The sequence below is a fragment of the Durio zibethinus genome, chromosome 3, assembly GCF_047325235.1.
Source record: "Durio zibethinus cultivar Kanyao isolate XHJ-2024 chromosome 3, ASM4732523v1, whole genome shotgun sequence".
Lineage (NCBI taxonomy): Eukaryota > Viridiplantae > Streptophyta > Magnoliopsida > Malvales > Malvaceae > Durio > Durio zibethinus.
The window spans coordinates 8,857,413-8,864,692 of record NC_143164.1 but is presented as its reverse complement, the minus strand read 5'-3'; the positions used below and the strand labels follow the sequence as shown (position 1 = coordinate 8,864,692).

Sequence of the window (7,280 nt, the reverse complement as noted above, 5' to 3'; positions counted from 1 at the left end):
TATAGATATTTAAAGGGTGGTTAAACCCCCCGTTCATGCATAAGGGATGGTCTACCCCTTGCAAAGGGCAATGAACTTCGAGTAATGTTTAAAAAAGTAATAATTTATAAAAAAAAAAATTTAAGTTAAGAGAGAGATATTCAATATCTGAATATTTAATTTAAGATTTTGTATTTTTGTTTCATATCTTTTATATCTTGTATCATTTAATGACGATGTAAATGTTACTATTAGATTTCACGACTCATGAATTTTGTCTTATTCTAAGCCTCACTCAAGCCTTTGACTAATAGAATAATAATTGTGAGTTTTAAGCCTTGATTATTATGCGGCCTTTGTGGAAAAAAGCGCAGTTTTTGTTCCTCCTCCTTTTATTTTCTTGGGCTAGTCTTGATTCTTGAATCTTGGTCAGACCCAAATACTTAGGTCCAAAATTTCATTTGGGCCAGTTTTAGCAGTCCATTACTCTCATTTTTTTTATTTTATTAAAATTAATTTCTTTTTCCAAAATGAAAGTCGAATTTTTTTTAATAATTTTAACGAGGCATGAGAGAAACGCCGTCGTTTAACCTATCATCGTCCACTCCTGAAGCTTTAGCTCAGCAACGCTGAGTCTGGTGTTCGTACTTCATAGTTTCTGAAAACAGGAAAAAATAAAAATCCAGAGTAGATTGCCAGAAGCAAAGGAATGAGCAACAAGCCTCGGATTTTCTCAACGCATCCCCAAAATACTGCCTGCCCTCGCACTTACCAGATTGGTGCCCTCATCCTCATAACCGCCTCCTTTCTTTTTTCACTCGATTTTTCAACCAATCCTTTCCTCCGTCTTCCTGCAACCTCAACCATGACCTTTCATCGCAAAATGTCAACATCCACGTCACCCAAACCAACGGCGGAGGACAGCTATTGTGGCCCAAGCCACGCCACGGGTCCCACCTCTCTCTCCAGATCTGCGTCTACGACGAGAACGAAATAGACGGCTTAATTTGTACGAAAGAGACAGCACCGTTTCCACCAATGCTCGTCTCAAAGGCCGGTTCTCAGGTAATTTTTTATTTTAAATTTAATTTAATGATCTTTTATTTTTTTGGGAATAATTTCGTTAAAATTAAAAGTTAACTGTTATTAAAAAAAATTGTAGGTTAAAATCCACGGGTTGTGGTTGAAATCTCGATATCGGACAAGAAAAAAGGAGGAGGTTGATTTATTCTTTGTTCCAGCTTTTGTTAAATGTGTTTGGATGTTGGATGGTCTTAATGACAAAGAAATTAATCAGACTTATGTCAAGGTAAAAACTTCCTTTTAATTGTTGAAAAAAAAAATATATATATATATATATATATAAATTTTATTTGTTTTTAGTTTATCACTACTAAAAAATTGTTGCTTGGTTTTAGGTTTTGACCCAAATGCCGTATTTTAGGATGTCCAGGGGTCGTGACCACATATTTGTTTTCAAGGTATAACTGTTAGCCTATTAGGAAAGAAAAAAAAGTTTGCTTTGCTTTCTAAAGTTTCCATTGATTAACTTTGATGTAAGGGTTGTTTGCTTTTGCTGGAACTCACATGTTTAGATCTTGGCCGACCTATATAAATCGTTCTATAATTCTTTCTCCTGAGTTACTGGTCTTTACAATCAATTCAATCTTATGATCTTTGTTTAGTTTATACACTTAATTTTGCTGCGGAGTGATGGGTATATATTGGGTAATGGTTCACTTCGGCTCCTATTAATATGCCTCCAATTGCTTTTAATTCCCCTTGCGGCTGAGTTCCTTAATATTGGTTGAGTCTATGGCCATCTTACATTCATAGGCGTACAGTGTAATGTTCATTAGAATCGTTCCAATTAAAGAAGCTGAGCAAATGCAAAGAATATGACTGATTCTAGTTTTGGATAACCAGCACACCAAAAACTATCGAAATTTGTTTCCATTGTGTTTGAGTTCCCTTGATGGATTAACCTAGTAGATTTTTTTCTAAAGCAACTATTAATTGTCTGCTTCTATCTCTAGGTTTTATACACCTCACACTTCAGGTAATATAAAGGTATAGTGCACCTTGTAACTTTGACTTTATTGAATCTAACCATGGTTAACCGGCTATATGATTATCATTTGAGCTCTTTACCAGAAGGGGAAGGCAGAGAGAGACTAAATTCCTGTATTCTTTGAGTTACTATCAGTGGAAAATCATAAATTCTAGAACTCAAAACTCTTTTCTTTTTTTTTTTTTTTTTTTTTTTGAAAATTGCTATTAAATTACATGCTTGGGAGAAAACATTCACTTTTCTTGGGGACTAGAATTCTTTTTTGTCCAGTCTTAACTGCCTATATCCATCATGTTTATGTCTAAATTGCCACTGGAGTTCAACACGGTGACCAGAAAATTGCAAAGATTACTTCTTACTATTTGATCTAAGTGGAGAAAGAAAGAACTACTACTAGTTTAATCGTTTCTAAATGTTGTAGGAAATGTGGAATTGATAAGTGTTGTAGAGCAATTACTTAGGTATGCTTTATAAGAGAGAAAGGTGGAAAGATGGAAAGCAGTTGTCGGAAAGGCAAAAGAAAATAATATTTACTCATTTTAGGCCAAAAAAAAAAATGAGAGGAAAGATTATGGTAGACATGGATATATTTCTTTAGGCCCACAGATGTCAATCTTTTTCTTTTTTTTCAAAGTTGGAATGACTAGAGAAGGTATAAGAAAAGAAAACATTGTAAATCTTACAAATTGCCTGTAAAATTTCCTTTACTATAATGTTAAAGTCACTTTTTCTCCATTTTAAATTCTTCCTAAATTTCATTCTTTCACATTTCAATTTTTCTTTCCAAGCAAAGCTTTGGAAATTGAAGTTCTTGTATGTATGTTGGCTTTCTTAACAAACAAACATTGATTTGTGTATTCTACAGGGAGACCGTACTGGTAAGAAAGACAGAAGTGCCTTTAATGCATGGAAAGTTATCATTATTCCTGGAATGTTGACGATGGGATGACGAAAACTGGGGCCACTATTTTCAGGCCTTCGCCCCTATCAAAGAGAAATTATTGGGCTAACTATTTAGACCGGGTGCAAAAAAAGGTTGGTCGTCTAAAGTTGATTGAGCTTGCAAGGCAATATGGGGATAAGGTTTGTTTTCATTCTATGACATTTTAAATTTTATCATCCTTTGAGCTATCTATTGATGATTTACTTTTGCTTTCATGTAGAACCTCAAAATAAAATGTGGAACCATGGCATTGCTTTTTAGTCCTAAGTATTCTCACTTTTTAATAGATTGACCAATTCTTTTTCCAAATTTCAACCTTAGCCCGATTAGTCAAGATTTATTTGTGTCAATGCAACTAGAGGATGCAATCTTTAACTACTATCATTCTTGATATTATGTAACTAGTAGCTATGTTTGTTAGTTGGTTACATTTTACTCTTCAGATGGATTAGTCTGGATACTTCATAATAATGCTATTAGGTCTCATGTACTTTACCAATCTAAGAAGCATCCTTTTGAATCAAGAGATTGTAAGATTTTAATATTCCCTACGGCTACACTGTTATTATTGCCTCTATCTACTATCTAGGTAGAGTATTGATACTCATTCTTACTGAGGGTTCCGTGTGTTTTGTGAGGCTAAGATCGCGAAGAAGCTTCTTAACACTTGTCTACATCTGGTTTCATATATGTTTGACTGATGTGAACCTTGAAATCTCTGAACTTTGTTAGCATTCTTTTTTTACATACTGAATTAAGACTATTTTTAATAGAATTTGCTAATATATTTTACTAAAAAATATGCATATTGGCACTATAATTTGCTAATATATCTTGTTGTAAAAAATATGCATATTGATACTATAAACATTTGGAATGTCCAGAGTTACAGTTCAGTGGTCCTAACAAATTGGGAAGAGTAGAATATTTTCCGCACCTGGGCAATGCTAAATTCTGCTCGTACCATGATGAGAGTCATCTTGGACCCTTCGCTTTTATGAGTCATTTTTTGTGGTCTCTCTCTCTCCACATTCACACTTGCATTTTGAGGCCAGTTGAAATACATTTTTTTTTTCATGTACAGGAATGTGTTCGGGTTATTTTATCAGATAAAGTGGAATTACCTTTTCAGAATGTAATTGACTACACACAGGTATCAATCAAATGGCCATCCTCTCTAATAGGACCTGAACTTCTGGAATACCTAGTGTCAATACCGGTTCAGATATGGTATTCTTTGCTTCTTGGTAGCAGCATTACATGTCTGAACTTTGGTGTTTGCTTTTCAGATGAGGTGATAGAGCAGATGATAGCCTGTAGTACCCAAGTAAGGTGCTTGTGGGTTTATGCTCCAGACTCAGAGCCATGTTCTGCAATGCAAGCAGTAATGTGGGAGCTTCAGAGGAGGTAATTCGACCAGTCAGCTGAGACATTTTGGCTGCATAATGGAACCATTGTGAATAGAAATCTTGTTGAATTTACAAACTGGAAACCTCCTATGCCTCTGCTGTAAACTGTTGTGGGAACCGTAAAAAAAGTCTGCCTCCATTTCCTTTGCACAGTGCACTATTTCTCCAATTTTTACACTGGCTGTGAAATTTCTGAATCACTGTTAGTATACACTAATTCTTTCAGGTTGTGGAGCATTTGTTTATTTATTTTTTGTTTTCAACATATTGTTGGTTCCTTTAAATGTACCATCCATGCTATAAATTTTGCTACTTTTGACTCTATGTGGACCTGCTACGTGGCACTTTTTTGGTGTGGGAAAACGCTTAGTTATAACTAGTTATAATATTATAATCTGTATATTTATATTTGTATCTCTAGAATTAAGAATAGAAATTAAGATAGACAATTCCTCAATTATAAGTTCAGTTTTAAAAAATTTAGTTTTCTAGTTTATTTTTTAATTAGTTGTATATAAATCTAAGATACTCGTATAATTTTTAACTTAACGGTTTTTCAATATATATTCAGTTTTACTTTTAGCTTTCTACACAGTTTTATTTTTTAGTTTTTCACATGGTATTAAAGCGTTAAGCTTTTTTTGGGAAGCAAAATTTTTAGTCTTCATTGTTGATTTCTATTTTAAGCCTTAATTACCAAAGTTTGTTAAGGCTTTCATAGCCATCTTATTTTTCCCTTTGTAGCCTTTATTGCTAAGAGTCAATTTTAGTTATATTTTAATTATTAAGATTTGTTTCAGTTAAAAAAAAAAAAAAGATAACAATGTCAAAGATAACAAAATTTGCTATCGCTATCATTCGATTTGAGGAAATGTCAACATTCGATTTGAAGAAATGTCAACTGGTAAAATCATCGAAGTGTTGCAAAAGTATTGGGAACAAGATGAGTTGGACTAGAAAAAAAGATTGACAAATTGAGAAGTCAATCGAAAACTTTTGAAAAGCTTATTGGGGTGTGTTCTTTGGGTAAGATATTTAGTTTAAGTAAAATTTTTAATTCTCATAGATTAAATGTTTCAATTAAGCATATTATGAATTCTTGAGTCATTGACTCAATAGTCACAGATCACGACACATTCCTCATAATAGTTTAGTGCATATATTTTGTGTCCTAGTCATACAAAAATTGTTGTTATAGTGGTTCATTTACTATAGTGGCATGATTATGAGATATTTAAAATAATTTTTCGTTTGTTCTTAAAAATATTTTTCATGTCCCTCGATTGTTTACTAATTTGATATTTATACAAAAACTTACTATAGACATAAATTGCAAAGTAACTTTTTATCTCTTTTATTGTGAATTTCAAGATCAAAGTTCAGAGAAGAGAATTGAACTTGCTAAGAAAAAGGATGTGCTATACTATTTTAAGACATCAAATAATATAAATAATATAAAGAATAATTTACCTTCGTCATTTTTTTTTTGAAAAATCTTTCAATAAAGATAAAATCTAGTGTTATCATTTTTTTTGTACATCTATCTTTTGGAACTTTGAAAAACATGTTTCTTTCTTTGTTCAAAGGATTAAATGTTAAAAATTTTCGTTGTGATGTTTGTGAACTTGTAAAGCATAAATATGTGTTGTTTACAATTAGTAACCAAAAAAGTTTTATTCTTTTTTATTTGATTCATAGTGATATATGGGGTCACTTTATAATTCCTAATATTTTTGGTACAAGATGATCTGTTTCTTTCATAGATGATTGTGTTAGAGTCTCTTGGATATTTTTACTTGAATCTAAATAAGATGTGAATAGTATGTTTTTAAGCTTCCAAAAAATTATTCAAAATCAATTTAGAGTGAAAATCAAAAGATTTAGGTATGATAATGCAAGAAACTATTTCAATCAGAGCCTATTTATTTCAAAAAAGAGAGGATTATTCATGAGTCATCTTGTATTAGTATTCTACAATAGAATAGAGTGATAGAGAGAAAAAACAACAATTTATTAGTCATAACTTGTGCTTTATTTTTTTCAAGCAAACATACCCAAATCTTATCGAGAGAAGTTGTTCTTACTGTCACATACATAATAAATATGTTATCTTTAAGGGTATTAGGATTTAAAACTCTTATAGAACTACTTTCACAATTTTATCATAACTTTAGTATCACAAACTTCACACCTAGGATATTTGGTTCTATATCATTTGTTCATGTTCACTGTCATAATAGGAGGAAGTTGGATCTTAGAGCAGTTAAGTGTATTTTTGTGGGGTATTCATAAACTTAGAAAGGATATAAGTGCTATTATCTTGCTACCAAAAAGTTCTGTGTCTGTAGATGTTACTTTTGAAAAAAGTAAACTATTTTTTACTTAACCTTATTTTTAGGAAAAACTTCATTCATCGTGGAAGATAAAGACAAAGACTTTTTTTATGCTTGATTTGTCATTCTTTTTAATATTTTCACCCATTAATTATTTTGAGTGTAAACATGTTTTTTCTAAGTTTAAGTCAAATATTGAATTTGAATTTGAATCCATTCCTAACATAGAAGCTATGACAAAGGATAATATTATTTTTGATTCTATAAAGGAATTACAGATATACTTAAGAAGGAAAGTTTCAACTCTTAAACTAGTATAAGTCTAAGAACCTAATCTTAACTCTGGAAATAAGGTAATTACAGTTTTGACTCTATTTCTCAAAATAAGCATGAATCTCTTAAAACTAAAACCAATGATTATGATATGCTTAATGCCATTAGAAAACGAACCATAAAATGTACTAAGTATCCACTATACCCAATTTATAATTTTGTATCATTTGAAAAAATTTCACCATCCCACAAAATTTTTTTTGTAAGCCTAA

General features: G+C 31.7%; 1 pseudogene across 1 annotated transcript; it reads left to right on the top strand.

The window, feature by feature from the left end:
• Nucleotides 1-571: 571 nt before the first annotated feature.
• LOC111298883 (uncharacterized) lies at nucleotides 572-4,726 on the top strand (annotated as a pseudogene). The gene is made up of 7 exons (XR_016340922.1): nucleotides 572-1,044; nucleotides 1,142-1,288; nucleotides 1,398-1,460; nucleotides 2,916-2,928; nucleotides 3,025-3,133; nucleotides 3,878-4,146; nucleotides 4,283-4,726. The product of XR_016340922.1 is annotated as an uncharacterized LOC111298883 (transcript).
• The last annotated feature ends 2,554 nt before the right edge of the window (nucleotides 4,727-7,280 follow it).